At 44.8% G+C, this 15451-nt stretch overlaps 1 protein-coding gene across 9 annotated transcripts in view; it reads right to left on the bottom strand.

The window, feature by feature from the left end:
• The window catches only part of AGPAT3 (1-acylglycerol-3-phosphate O-acyltransferase 3), a 107549-nt gene that overhangs the window by 71821 nt on the left and 20277 nt on the right, over positions 1–15451 (bottom strand). For 5 of the 9 annotated variants that reach the window (XM_075519721.1, XM_075519684.1, XM_075519713.1 and 2 more), the window contains one exon: positions 1408–1481. The exons of the other annotated variants lie outside the window; for them this stretch is intronic. The gene's annotated coding sequence lies outside the window, so the exon portion shown is untranslated. The remainder of the gene's footprint in view (positions 1–1407; positions 1482–15451) is intronic. 9 annotated transcript variants of the gene reach the window in all.

Below are 15451 nucleotides of genomic sequence, written 5' to 3'. Positions count from 1 at the left end.
CAGTACAAGCAGCTTTCCTATCAAGGGACCATCTTTTCAGCAAGATCCATTATATATATCTTAAGGTTTGATTGAGCTATTTAGTATCTTTTTCTTTTTCTTTTTTTTTTTTTTTTATAAATGCAAGAGCTGAGCAGTCTTCTAATATCTGAGACTGCAAATGCCCAGCTTCTACAGCTGCAGTAATTAAACCAACTTCTCATGCCATTACCCACATCAAGTCTCTTCCTTGGCATCTGCTCTATTCCCACATTGCACTCTTAAATCAAACTAAGATAAGCTATTTCCTAAGATCAGCTGACTTGTCTCTCCCTCGAAATCACTGCAGCCAAAATGATTCTGAGCAGATATGAAGTGTCTTGCTAAATATCCAAAAGGTCTCTTTTAAAGGGAAAAAAAAAAAAGACAGACGTCAATGCAAGTGGATATTTTTAGCACCTGAGTTCTAAAAAAAGTTATCTAAAAAAAAGCATGATCTCTGATGAAGCATTACCAGAAAATATATTCTACTGGAAAGTCTGCTTTATGAATCTTAGCTACATGAGCAGTGCAACAAGTACATCACACCACCCATTCAACCATACAAGTCTAAGGGTTAGGAGTGTACACAGAATAATGTTTCCTCAGTTTCAAAGAGGTGCTTAAAAACAAACAAACCAACCAACCAACCCAGAAAGCACACTCCTCAGCATAATCTTTTGTCATTCTGCTTAGATGCAACACTTCAGCCCTATGCTTAAAAACTGCCACCTTGAAGTATTTCTAATTATGGAACCCCCAAAAAAACTCAAGACTGCTTGTGGGTTAGCTGTTAAAACAAACCCACCACCCCCAACTCCAGGACACACCATACTTCAACAAAACCTCAGGTCAGCAGCAACAGTGGCAGCTCAGGTCATATAAACATTCAGGCAATAAAAGACTACTAATTTCTTCCTTGTTGTGTTTCCTTATAGCTGTCACCTTCTTGCCCTGAAGACCCCTGCCCTGTTACCTCCAACGTGTTTATACTATGCCAATAGCCTCGTGCCTCTGATCTTGTGCAAATTATTCTTTTCAAGGGCAGGATACAGGTTATCAAAGGTATGGGTTATTTGTATGGGAAGAGATACTTCAGATAGACAGGAAAAGCATAACTATGTCAAGGAAGCTTCTCCTAGTTGTAGTAAACTTTCATTAAAAGAGGAAATAAAGTAATTTAAGACCGGGTCTTACATCCACAAAAACTGGAAGATAACTTGTATTTTGAAGCTAACAGCATTTGAATTTCCTGCTCAAGAAAGATACCTGTTACCTGCTCACAGTTATTTTAGATTTTTTGAGTTATACTAGATCTCTTAACATACTCATGAAAATAGCAAAAGGGAGGGGGGGGGGGAGATGGGAAGATACTGGTAAAATACTTACCTCTATATAAACTTGAAACTCCTCTCTCCTCTGACTTTGAAGGACTCTCTGTCTTCCTTCCAGATATTTCCTACCTAGAAGACAGACATGTCTCATCACTCAGCCATACCCTCCAAGTATTTTTCCAACTGGCATTACCTACACATTGACAGCTCTCCGATCCCAGGGTAAACAACAGACAGCTGACGGACTCTGGAGTACAAAATTATACCAGAAACATCTCGACACACACACTAATAACAATTTAGTAAGTTTGGTCAGCAGCAGGTTATTACTACTTTCATACAGTGCAAATCACCTGAGTCTACAACTTGCCACAAGGTAAAAGTATGTATTTTCAAAAAATTATAGGCCTTTCCCAGTTAAAAATATACATGCCTCAATTACCACAATCTCAGACTGACCCTTGTATATTTGTCTTTGGAGACCTTGCACTGCATCACTACTGCACTACGGAAGGCAGCAAGACTTCACGTTAATTTTACACAATTTTAAAACAAGCTGCTCTGAAGGCTTTTAATGGAGCAAACCCACCTAACTCTCTCACCCAGTTTTGAACTATTTTTTTTCCTTCTGATTAAAATGTTTCCTATCCAGCTGTGGTTTCAGTTTAGTCTTCTGTAGAAAACTAAAGATGAGGAAATAGCTAGCTTGAATTCAAGAATCCTCTCCTCTTAGCCACATAAAATTCACAAAAAATGGAAATTCTCTCACTGTTGCCAGCTCCTCCCCTACTATACAAAAAAAATATTTATCATTGTAAAGTACCCCAAAGCAAGGCAACAGAAACATCCAAAACCTTTGAAAGACAGAAACCAAATGCTGTATACCCTCTCTGGTTATTAAAAATAAAACAAAACCCACATACTCTTAACAGAAACAAAATTAGGGTTTGCTTAAGAGAAGTACATCTGTGGGAGAAGGGACATCATATCCAACTTATTCTTATTTCCTGGATTAAAAGCCACTAAGCTGACTTGACAATTTTTTTTTAGACAATTTGTCTACTTTTTGTGAACTGGATAATCCCTTTTCCAAAATGCATTAAATTCCAGAATAAGCATGTCAAGAAAAGTTTGTCCAGAAACATGCATTGTGAATGAACTGGGTTTTGCCTCTGGCAGTCTTCCCTTCTGCTATATTATTCAATGCCCAAATTAAGCTGTTTTGTGGCTTTTGTTAGTACTCGGGTGTCAAATTGACCACATATAACCTGTGCGCTGAAAGGCCAATATGCAGCTAGCTATAACCCATCTGTAATTTGAGTCACTCACATACCCTTCTCAGCACTAGAGCTGTCTGATGTGCTTCTCTGAGCAGACCCACACAGACACCCTGCAGATAAGAGCTGGTTCCTTAACATGGGCCACAAACACAAGACTCACAAGGACACATTCAAACAAACAACTTGGGAGGTCACTCTCAGGACAATTCATGCTGCACATGAGCTACAAAAATAGCTTCTTTCAAAGTAATTAAGACTCCAGCAAGACCTCCAGCACATGCCCCTACTATGAGAAGCTGGAAAAAGCAACAAGGGAAGTCCAGCAAGAACACCACTGAGCCCTAGCCATAGCCAGCATCAAAGGCACCAGGGAAGCCACAGACTCCATCGATATAAAATAGCACATTAATCCACAGCACCAGTCTGCTTTTGAAGGGAACGCCCTATTGGTTCTGCAACTTGGATCACAGAATGATTTTGGTGTGCACAAGCCAGATTCCCTTTGGATGAAACCAAATCAGAAGATCCACCTAGAGTGTCACTCTCAACCCCACTGGTGATGGAAGCATCCAAAGCAATGGGCAGGCTGCACCTCCACAAAGCTCTCCAGCATGTCCCAAGCAGTAGGAGACTCTTCAACTGTCACAAATTTATGCAATACCTGGAATACCTCACGCTAAACAAAGGGTTACGTAGCACCCTTTGCACTTTTGTAAATAATGTACTTTTGTATTTGATGTTAACCACCAGCTCTCAATTCTTTGTGATCCACTTTGACTTCCACTGAGGCCTCTCTTGCCTCAGTGCCATTTCTCTTTCATCAATACCTGCCCTGCCTTCTGTTGCCTTCCTCACCTTTGCTGAATGCCACCACTTCTTTCAGCTTTATTTTTTATTGTATTGCTTCCAAATGTCCTTTCCTATGGCAAAAATCAACCTCCTTCAGGCTCACAGACCCAGCACGGTGGCATCTGGAATTGTGTGGGAACACCACCACTCAATGCTGAAAGGGGGACGAGGTTTCTCTAGTGGCAAGAGGAGGCTAACCAACCAAGGAGGCAAGACTGCTGACTTGAAAGTGCAAGAGGACTGGTGATGGGTGTCACAAAGATCAAGGGGATGAAGGTTGCCTTCTTAAGGGCCACAGAACATGTGGGCAACATGGCAGGCATACCCTTACTACAGACATCTTCAAACAGATCTTTGGGCACATCGTCAACCCTACCCCCTACCACAGTATGTGCATGTGCTGGGGCCAGGGTCATCACACAGGAGATACTGTAACACAGCACAGTCTCTATGCTTCCCATTCCCAGGCCCTGCAGGTAACTCCTATGAGGGAACATCGATGTTCAGGGAATGGACACTTCACTTTATCCATTCTGCCCCATGGCCAACACCAGCAACCTCCTGCATTAACACCTCTGATTCTGACCCAGGTAAGTACATTGCTTTTCTATACCTGTTGCTAGGGAAGAAGGATGTGTGCACATGAGTCTTCAAGCTGAATTACAGCGTGCTGATCTTGGGTCTGCAGAGAGCCAAACAAACATCAGTAGTCTGACTGGGAAGACTGTCATGCCTTTAAAAGCAATTCCACAAGGGCAGAAGATTGCTGTTGCTCACAATATGGCAAGCAGCTAAACTAGGAAGCACCTCTCCGCTCCTTGCCCTGTACAAGAGCCTCGCTCAGTCCTGCTGACCAACCACACCTGCACACAGCATATTCTACCACAGCCCACAAAGGCCCTGACTATGGCCCCCTCCTTCCCCAGCATAGCAGCACAACCCCAGAAGCACACAGGCCTAGGTCACCCCTTGATCCAGGTGGGCTGTTGTGTGGCATAGAGCAGACTCACAACAGTTACTGATGGGATACCCTCAAAGTCTACCAGATATTCCCACCTAGCTCTCCCTCCAGCACGGGCCAGCAAAAAAAAAAAAAAAAACCCAAACCCAAAAAACCAACCAACCAACAAAACCAAAACAAAACCAACCCAAAACCCAAGGGATCAATATTTCTGGAGGAGCCCCTTCCCTTTTTGCTCTCTGCCTCTCCCCTTCCTCCTGCTCCCCCTGTGCTTCTCTGCCTTCCCATGCTGCAAATTTGAGCAGGTCGCAGGACAGATTCCTGCACTACAGCACTGGCCATAGCAAAGAGGTAATCACCATGCACAGTAGGATATCCTATTCAGAGCTCAACTTCACCTGTCCCTTACAGGAGGAGCAAAAATAGGTCTATGAGTTTATACTGCCTTCCATCTCCTTCTGCTGCTCCCACTATGCTGCAGAAATCTGTCTTCACAAACCTGGGAAAACTAGTCAGAGCCCTGCATCATATCCATACAGTGAGGACCAAACTGTTTGTTTTTCCTCTCCTCCATAAGGTCCTCTGATGTAGAGGAGGTCTCAGAGGCAAAGGCAGCCCCTATTCACCAACCCCAGGCATCTTATCCTGAAGTTTCTGCAGGCAGAGGGGCAGCAGCAGGCCAAGCCACTGTGGCATCTCTAGTCTGAGAGGGTACTTAAGAGGGGAGAACAGAAGAGAGGAGGGAGACCCTGGGCTAGCGCAGGGACTCAGAGAAGGCCCAACAAAGGGTTTTGGTTCAGCTCAATGACAGATGGGCGGAGAGCCTGGTGAAGTGGCAGCTCCAGCAAAGTCCTTCATCTCCATCCAGAGTCCCCACCTCATAATCACAGACACCAGCAGGTACAGCAGAAGTGCAAGAGCGAGGGGAAAGCTGTCACTAGGGCTGACAGCTGACATCCCCCCAATTCACAGAGCTTCTACCCAAGTATTTAAGTTGGGCCAAGAAGACACAGCATAACAACAGGCTCCATTTAGTGATGACTGACAAGACTTCTTCTGTTATCACAACTCTAGAGGAGGTCTCTGCCCTTCTAGTTAATGTTAATAAAAATAATCCTAGCCTAATCCCCCAAAGGCACATTTGGGATATGGGACACCTGTATGGTTTGTCATATTCCTTGACTATCCTCATCCTAAAAACTCTAGGCACCACTGCCTTCCCTCACCAACCTCTTCCTTTGAGGCAGCAGCAGCTAATACAAGTCTTACCAAACTTGCCTTCCTTTCCCCACCCCAGCAAAGCAGAGAGACACTGCCCCTCAAGCCCACTCCCCTTCCTCTGAATGGCAAATCACTCTGTCAGATGAGGTCTCCTCAAAGGAACGTGACAGCAGTCACAGGCACAAACCTGGACATGAGGAAGCCCCAAGGGTCGGAGGCCCAGCAAAAATGCTGTCAAGACTAATCAAAAGGGATGAAAAGGGATGATTTATTTAAATGCCACCAGGAACAGAGTGCACACGTGTGCATGCACAGGCATGCAAACACGAGGGGGGCAGGTTAAGCAGATCCAGAGTAGCATCGGAATCTCCTTTTTCTTCAGCACAGACATTCACACACTAACTAGTCATGGTACATAGTTTCGTTCCCCCATTCCACTCTGACTGCTCCCGGCCACTGATCACAGTGGCGTTCCTCTGTGACAAGTGTCCTAGATGAGGGTCATGCTGGGTGCTCCAACTTTTTTAAGAAGATCTGGGAGGCTGACATTACAGCCTCAGAAAAGGTTCACCCACATCTTCAGCAGCCACCTGTGATTCAGAGGGCACTGGAAGTATTCGTGTCTCACCTTTTGTGCAGGCAGAACATTCCATCTCAGTAAGGCAAGATATGAGGCCATGGCCCGGAAATACCCTTCCATGGCCCAAAGCTGGCAGGACTGCCAAAGGGCTGCCCCCACTGTTTACCTAACAGTGGTCCTGGGCCAGGCACCAGGCTGGAATCAATACTGCTCGCACTGCCTGGGGATCCACAGAGGGCAAAGGCCCGGGTTATCTTGTTGATAACTCCCACAACATGGAGGTAAAAGGTTTGGAAGATAGCCTTGGAAACCTTGATCATAACTACACCCAGACTGGAATTGCTCACCCCACATCAGCTCACCACTAGCAGCAGGAACTACGGGTCACGAGACTTTACAGATGACAGTCACTCTTTTGCGCAAGGTCTGGGCTGCTAAAATTTCATTCAGTGACAACAGAGATGCTGTACCATCTGATGGCAAGGCCTTGACTGGGCCTCTTCACACACAAAAGCTCTGTGCCTGCTGCTGGTCATTTCATGTCATGTCTCGAGAGCAATGGCATCCTACTAGACCAAGCTTCTCCACCAGGGCCAGAGAACAAAGCAGCTACAAAACTTCAGAGAAAGCTCTTACTTCCACCTTCTTCCCCAAACAACAGGATGCCCAGGAAGGCGAGAGTCTGGTCTTTTGGGTGCGCTCCTGGAGCAGTTGATGGTGAAAAACACCCATCTCCCCTGACATCACTGATCTCAAGAGTCAAAGAGGGGATCCAGGCAGCAGGTTGCATAGGTCACTCAAGTGAGCAGGAAGAGAAATAAAGTTTGTTCCCACAAGAGGCTTACACAGGCACTACTGACAGGGAAATGACATGCTAGCATCATCCCTGCGAAACAGGGAAGAGGACAATTTGACACTTCCTGAAGCAACAGTCGAAAAGAGCAGAGGTTAGTGGGACAGCTTTCCTTCAGAGAGCTCTGCAGCACACACACAGGGAGGACAGTCAGTCCAGGGAGGAGGCTAACTCAAATTCAAAGAACATTAAGTAGACAAAGCACGTAAAACTGAAATCTGATCTCCTGGCCTGCTCCTACTGCTGTTAATGCAGACAGGGCCAGCCACAACTCCCCTGGCAAAGGGATCCTCTCCCTCATAGAGAAGAATCCACAGAGAGCAGCTCCAAAATCCCGGCCAAAGCCCAGCACTGGCACTGCTGGGAAGAGACGACTTCTGCTAAAAAGCATTATGAGTATTACGTGCCATAACTGCAGTATGGTTCCGTTGCTTGGGGGTTTTATTTGTCTTAATAAACTTTTGCTTCAGGTATCTGTGTGACAGATACACTTGGCCCTTAGCTGTACTTTGGTTCAGGCTGAGTAAGGGGCAACAGGCCTCATGCCCTGTGCTGAACCTGCGAGCTGGAAACCTCCTGGCTCACATACAAGGGAGTGAAGGTGCCTCAGAAAAATATTTCTAAAGGTGGTTTCGAAGCCCAAAAATGCAAGATAACCAAAGTACAGAACAAGATACCAGAGCTAAAATGAAGACATCTATCTTGTCTATGCCATTGACTAGCAGCCGACTACTTCACTCTATATCAGGATGGGCCCAATTTGAGCTCTCCCTGAATTGCAGCTGGACTGCATGCCAGGTGGCTCTCCCCTTGAGCCAGGACACCTCTCAAGGTTTGAGATTCCTTACCCGAGACTGAGAGATCCTTCCTTGTCCAAGGCAGAGAGATCCCTTACTCGCAACAGATCCTGGTAAGTGACTGATAGCATGCTGAATTAATACTAAGGAAACATTACCAATCCATGTAGCTACTCAATATTATTATAACCTTTGTAGAGATAATTCCATTAGACATAAACTGTTGTCCAAGTCTAAGATTGGACCTAGCCGCACCTAGGCTCCATAAGGAGTTTAGAAAGCAAGGGGGTCAACTCTGAACCTCGTGACTCAATGGGAGGGTCTTCCTTACCCTTTGCATCTCCAGTCTCTGTAAGAATCATTCTAACTCAATTCTAACTCAATTTTCCTTTGTATGTTTCTTCCATGCAATAATTAATAAGGTGAACCTTGCCATCAAACTTAGTGAACCTTGGTAAACCACTGTTAAACTTTGTTAAATTCCATCGAATTTATTGAACTCTGTCAAATTATTATTTTACCTCAATAAAACATATTGCTGCTTCTCTCTTGAGTGAGGTGCATTCCACTCATCCACAACAATCTGTTGGACAGGTGCCTTTTCAATCAATCTTCCCTTCCCTCCAATATGTACCTTTGTTATTGTGGTTATAATCACCACAACTACTAGAAAAAACAGGGACTAGCACATTTATTTGAAGAACTGATAAGGACAGAAAAGCATACTATTTAGTCCTTTGATTTCCAGTTTGAGCAATATCCTGAGTCTGAACATTTCACATGGGTGTATTTTCCCCCTTCCTCCTCCAAACACGACATTCAAAAACCCAGAGGTTATCAAAACACAGAGCTAGTATTAATCAGCCTTTCGGGATCCGAATCCCATGGGCTCAGGGCAAATTGCTGTAGAAGCCTATTTTTTCTTCAGTGGACTTTGTGCTGATTCACAAGCTACACGGAGAGTTTAAGGTAAGGGTAGGACTCCATTTTGGCACACACCCAGCCAGGCAATGCAGCCACTGCTACTTGAGGCACTACTCTACAGCTAGACCAATGCTGCTAAAGGCCAGAAGGCCAAGCTTGGTCCAAAACAAGTCAGGTGGCAAGCCAACAGCTAAGCAGGATGGATGACAAGGGCTCCAGTCCTTCTGATCATTTTTTGGACCTCTTCTACAGAAGTGCCCTCTTGGATCCCACAGCAGTCAGAGCATTCCAGCAAGTAACACCACCAAGTGCTTTGCTGATCAGCCCACTGCTTCCTGAATGCGGCCCCTTTCCGCCTTGCCGTGAGACGTCACCAGCCTCCCACACCAGGACTCCCCTACAGACATGCACATAAGATATCTACTGCCCTGGCCCTTCCACAATTCTGGACAGGTACCTAGATCCTACATAAAGGAGATAGCAAGGGATGGAGGGAAAGTTTCCTCACATCCAGGCTCACCCTGACATGAGGGGATTATAATGGTTCTTCAAAATTGAGGGAGGTGAGGAGCAATATTTTAACCGAGGGGGAAAAAAAAAACCCAGATATTTATCATTATTTCTGGAGACTGGAATATTTTTTCAGTAATTTCTTGTTCTATTTCTGTGCTTTCCCAGCTCCTGCACGAGATGTGCATGCTGACCTATCCTCCCAACCAAGAACATTCATTAGCCACTGAAATCTGAGAGATACCAGATCTCACACACACTCACATTATCACCACCTAGATGTAAATCGTCTGGTGGACCTCAGTGTTTGCTCCCCAAAGAAGGAAGAAACTGCTGCAGAACAAAAGGGAAAAAAAAATCTCTTGATCAGGCAGCTAACTTCGCTTCTAGGGGTTCGAGTAGCAGACAACAGGGAACAGCCAAACTGGGGGGTAGAGACAAAAGGAATCAAGATGCTCAGTGTAGGGAACGGACTAAACAGATCTGGCAGCTGCCTGCAAAAGGAGACAGAAATGGCTCCACCTCCAAATGGGACACCAGGACCTTCAGAAATGCCGAGGATAAATCCTGACAGTAGCTGTACATTAATACCTTAGTACCATCCACTTCTGTTCATGTTTGGACAGACTCTGAAGCCCGGGGAAAGTACTAATTTGAGCACAGCTAATCACTGGGCTGATGAATCAGCTCACCAGTATGCATTCTCCTTTGGGAGAGAAGAGAGAATTGGCAGGGGACAGCACTGCAGAAGACAGCAATATGAGGAAACAGCTGCTGAATTTGATGCAGGAGCAGCCCATCGTGTAGAAAACATTTTGGTGCAGTGTTCTTGGCCAAAATCATCATCCCCAGCCAAGCACATCCTACAGTACATAAGGAACAAGCAGATTCCCTTAGGAAATCTACATTTCCAACTCCAAAATGCTGGAACAGCAAAACCCAAGGCTTTTGCTACTGCACATGAAAGTAACAGCAAGACAGAAAACATTCTCTATCACATGGCAAAGATCAAGGGAAATCCATACCCATGCAGTCCTCTCAAGGATAGCACCAGTCATGTGCATCCAAAAGTGATGAGCTTGTGACATATCTACACCTGTATTTCATGAAACCTGTACTAGTTTGAGAACAGTTTTTGCAGCAACTTGTGGTCCACTGGCTTAAAGTCTTCACTGTTAACTTCACTCAGTAACCTTTCATAAGATTAAATGCAAAATGAACTTCAAGTGTTTCCTATAAAATTATTTTATAAAAACTTTAGAAAGTGCTCAGACTGAAACAGGAGTGCAAAGCCCCAGGTAAGACCACTATACAGTCCAATGGACTTGCTGCAATTTGCAGAAGCAGTCTTCCTGCCTCTTCAGTGTGTTGCAGAGGTTACTGCACCTCTTCTGCTAAATGAGGCTTCCACCTTTCCCTTTTCCCACTCCCTCACAGACAAACTCAAGCATCCGAAAAGCAGCCCTCAAGACTGCAGCACCAAGCCTTGCCACAAACACTCTCCCTACAATCCTCCAGGCTGTCATCTGCCTTAGAAAAACACTGCTTGGGAAACACTGAAGTCAGGGGAACGGCAAGCAAGCCACTGCCCAGAGCAACCATAGGAAAAATGTCTTTGTACAGAAATAGTTCTCTTCTCATTGACAAATATGCTAGAATGAGTTTAAGGATCCCAACATCACGGGCCTCTGCTAGTTAGTGAATTTCCACAAAGGTTAAGGCCAATTCTCTACTGACACACCAGGAAGCCTGGTTGGGAAAGGGAAAGCTCAAGGCTAACAGCTTTATCAGTCACCCCAAGACACTCTTGGAGCCATTGCTGCACTAATGCCCTTCAGCGTACTGCCAAGCAGCTCTTTACACCAAAAGTAGACACTATACTGGGAAACAACGGGTCAGGAGTGGTGATACACAGCAATTTCCCAGGCAGCGATGGCTGCACAGAGAGCCAGGCAGAGGCGAACTATCACATCCGTGTGCTCCTGCACAGAGCTCCCCTGGACCAGCACCAGCACTGCAAAGCTGACCTTCAGCACGCAGAGGCTGTGCTCCCACCAGCAGCTGCCCTTGTCCTTCGCAGCTATCTCTCTGGATCAGGCCATGCTCATTTCCATATGCAAAAACATCTCCAGGAGAGGCTGCAGAAAGTAAGGGCATCCAAAAGCAGCAGTTCAATTTCCTCCTCCACCCAGATGAGCCGAGCAGCCACAGCAGCTGAACAGCATGAGCAAGCAGGCTGCGCAATCACACACACGCCTGCTGCAGCTTAAATATCTTAATGATTCTCAGGATCACGCCACCAAGCTATAGTTCCACCTTGCTGTCTGACAGCAACCCAAAAACAGAAATGGAGAGGATAGAAGAATCGCAGGAACTGGTGTTTGAGCTCACACTTGCAAAAATCTGGCATCCTTAGAAAAGCTTTCTACTACACTCTGGAAAGTGAATCCCAGAGCACAGAGACCAAACAGCAGGTAAGTGAAGAGCCCACAGCTTGCTAATCTTGCAAAAACAAGCTGCCATGCAAGTGTGTTGATTCAAAGAGAGGTAGGTCAAAGCCATCAGGTGGACATATTCTGGATTATTTCACTTTTATGACAAATTTTATGCAAATACATGCCTGCACAGGAGTATTTGTGTGGAACAAGCCCTTATCTATTATCAGTACTTCATATGGAAATCTACCACCACTATTAAAAAAAACCTGCACAAGGCTGAATTCTTTACTCATCACACAAGATAAAGCTCCCAGGTACTCTTGCCTGTAAGAGGAAGTTTGATAAATAAGCACTGTTCTCTAACTGGCTTTTTTCGGTTACAAAGATTTGGTCAGCATCCTCCTGCCCCTCCAGCCAGGTCACAGATCAGTTACGTTAGACCTCTAATAAAAGGTACAGGCCAGTTTCAGCTTTGATGGCCTTTATTTCCAAGCTGCCTTAATGGGACAGATAAATCTTATGGAACAAAACTGCATTTCACATTTTTGTTCAACAAAACACTAGTTTACTGCTGAACTACTACAGTCTTCCCACCTGCAATATTTTCAATGACTGATAATATCCCACCTCCAGGACTGATGTACTCTCCATGCAAAGACAAAGAACCACATAATGAAAAATTACAACCACGAACGTACATATGCTCCAAGGGCTTTTCACATAATACAATCTATTTCACCAAGCAATTTTAGACTTTGAGGAACAAAAGTGGGTTTGTATTCCTATGCCAGACTGGCAGGTCCTCTCCTTTCTTTGAGAGGTAAATAAAACCTGCTCTCGATTCTGTCAGCACAGAGATAAGGATCTAACTTCAGCAAGAACTGCAAGTAACCCAACCTTTTAATTTTTCCTAATGCTTCATGTGTCCCATCAGTGGCATACTAAAGTTTTACTTATTTGTTCTTTTTCTGCACAGCAGAAAAGACCTTTCAGTCTGTGTGAAAGATGATGCCTCCGGTGCTCCCCGTGGGCCTCTTATTTATTGTTCACTCTAACTTCTTTCTCCTGCTGGCAACTGGAGACTCGTTCACCAGATTTCCATGATGACAGGTATAATAAGAGACAAGCAGATATCTTCTACTGCATCTCTGGACACCTGCTCTGAAAGCGTTTTCTGTTCTTGCGTGCTGTTATTTGAATACGTGAGTGACCTTTCCAAGGCAAGCGACAGTTTTCCCCAGAAAAGGCTTAGCCTGACTGTCAAACTGAAGGGTGGAAAAAAACCCCAACGCTTGCTCTCTGCAGATATCTTCCAGTGCTACCTTTGTGAATTGAGAAATCAACAGCCTCCAAGACTTATTTCAAGCCCTGCAAATTATAAGGCTTAAAGCAAATGGGCCCTTACTGTTGTAGTACAAATACTACTATTACACTCTGCCTATCTATCAAGATTTTAGTAATAGAGTCCTGTTGTTTTCTTCACTGTTTTTCTTCCAGGTGACCAAAAGGACTACCTTCCCCACAAAATCCTTGACAGGCACCTGGAAAAGCAAATAGGTAGCTTTTTTTAATTCTAAATACCAAGACACTGAAAACAAAGGGAGGGCTCTATGTACGTAGCTCATTCCTGAACCTGGTGAGCCTCGTGACTTGGAATTATTGCTTCCTCCAAAGCCAGCCTGAAGAGTAGAACCATACTAACAGTCTTTCACTATTTGCTCAACGGCTTTCAAACCAGTCAGTCCCTCTACCCAAAAGGTATAAAAATTAGGTCCTGGGGAAATGGTGAAGAGGAAAATACACACATCATCAGAAGCCGGGACAGTCCTTGAGTGAGGGGAAGCAGAGCAGGTAAAGGAAATTCCATAGGACAGTCAGGAGAAGAAACAAGAGCAAAGATAGATGTTGAAGATGCAGGGTGGTGATCAGGAAGCATGGGGAGGAACAGGAGCAAGAAACAGGGCCTTGCTGTAGCAAGGGGCTAATACAAACAGGAGACAGGGGTGTCATGCATCCACATCACCATATCCAGTTCTGCCTTTGGTAGTTCAAGGATTATGTTCACAGACTAAAAAGTATGTGTGGAAGAGCTTCACAAATAATTTCAACCACCAGAAAACAAGTCTTCAGCAGGAGACTCAACAAGGACAGCTGTTTCAAGTTTAAAGAAAACAACAAAAAAAACCACCACAAACTTGATCACAGTCTTAGTCCCAACATGGAAAGAAATTTTACAGCAGATTAAACCTCAGCTGCTGGAACTAAAACTTAGTAAACAAGAGCCATCAGCTTCTGGATGAAACAAAGAAAATTCAGTCACAAGCCACATACTTCAGCAAAGATCACCAGCCACTGGAACAACTTACCAAGGGTCAGGATAGCCTTCATGACTGACCATTTTTTAAATCAAGCCTGGAAGTTTTTCTTGGAGACAAGTTTTAGTTTGAGTACAGATTTATGAGACACAGAGTTAACCCTGGGATAATTCTTACACCCTCTACCTTTGGCTTGTGACCTGAGAACCCAAGGAGTGGGTGTGTGAAGGGGCTGGGGAATGAAAAAGGGGCAGCAAGAGAAAGTACAGAAAAAGATATAGAAGGAAACAAAGAAAGCATACTGATAATGAAGTAGAACGAGTCAAAGCAGCCGAAAAAGAGAAAGCGGAAGGATGTACATAATTGTTTTCTTTTAGTTGAAGATGCATGGGAGGAAGAAAAGAAATGGAACAAGAGAAACCAATTCTGTGCAGGAGACTGGGGCTGGAGAGGGGGCAAGGAGGGGCCATGAGGGAAAAAGAGACAACTAACTTTGTTTCCTCAGATCACCAAGTATTTCAAGGGTGAGTTTTCCAACTGCAAAGTTCCCTGTACCAGAGAACCCGGGTCCAGCTTGCCATGCGGTCCTCCCACCGGCCTTGCATTGTGTAGGCAGTACACGGTGCCACATGACAATAAGCCAGAAAAATGCTAACCCTAAAACATGCCCCCAGTCACACTCGCACACAGCCTGATTCTTCCAGGTGACAAATCCTTACACTTAGTGATCCCCTGTCCAAATGAAATGTGGAAGCAGATGCTCTTTTAAAGCCACTGTATTCTTTTGCATGCTGCCTTGATCAATACAGCCTCTGTTTATTTGTTGTTTCAAGCTCCGTGACAAGGTACAGCAGCGAAACTTTACCTGGACACCAGCTTTATGGGGGATCAGATGTGTGTGGGCGTTGCGATCTATGCAAAAGGAAAGGAGACACCAGGATACCAGGTATCGAAACACAAAAGCACAGGAAGCAAGGGACTACCTAGCTGGGCTTTCTCTCTCTGCTTCTTCAAGCAACAACTACAGGATCAAATAACAATAATCAAATTAAAAGGGTTTGCCACATAATGATGTAAAGATCTGAACTTTACAGTCAGGGTAGCTAAGGCGGCAAACTCTATAGGACAGATCAAAATGTACTGACCAATTCATTAGCCACAGAGGCTTTAAAGCAGGCTGGTTTGTCTCGCTTACAGCTCTATCAATGAAAGCAATCAGCCTCTCGGAACACGGCAAGAAAGTTTATTTAGGGCAGTACAGCATGCTTCTCTCACCTCTGCTAGCCATAGGATGGTAACTTGCTGGGGGACGCAGACAGAGGGATCAATTCCCTCATCAGATCCGAGTTTACTCCTATTTTTGCTCTAAAA

This window comes from Mycteria americana, chromosome 1 (genome assembly GCF_035582795.1).
Source record: "Mycteria americana isolate JAX WOST 10 ecotype Jacksonville Zoo and Gardens chromosome 1, USCA_MyAme_1.0, whole genome shotgun sequence".
In the NCBI taxonomy this organism is placed as follows: Eukaryota; Metazoa; Chordata; class Aves; order Ciconiiformes; family Ciconiidae; genus Mycteria; species Mycteria americana.
The sequence above is the reverse complement of the archived record's forward strand: the minus strand, read 5'-3'. Positions and strand labels throughout refer to the sequence as shown.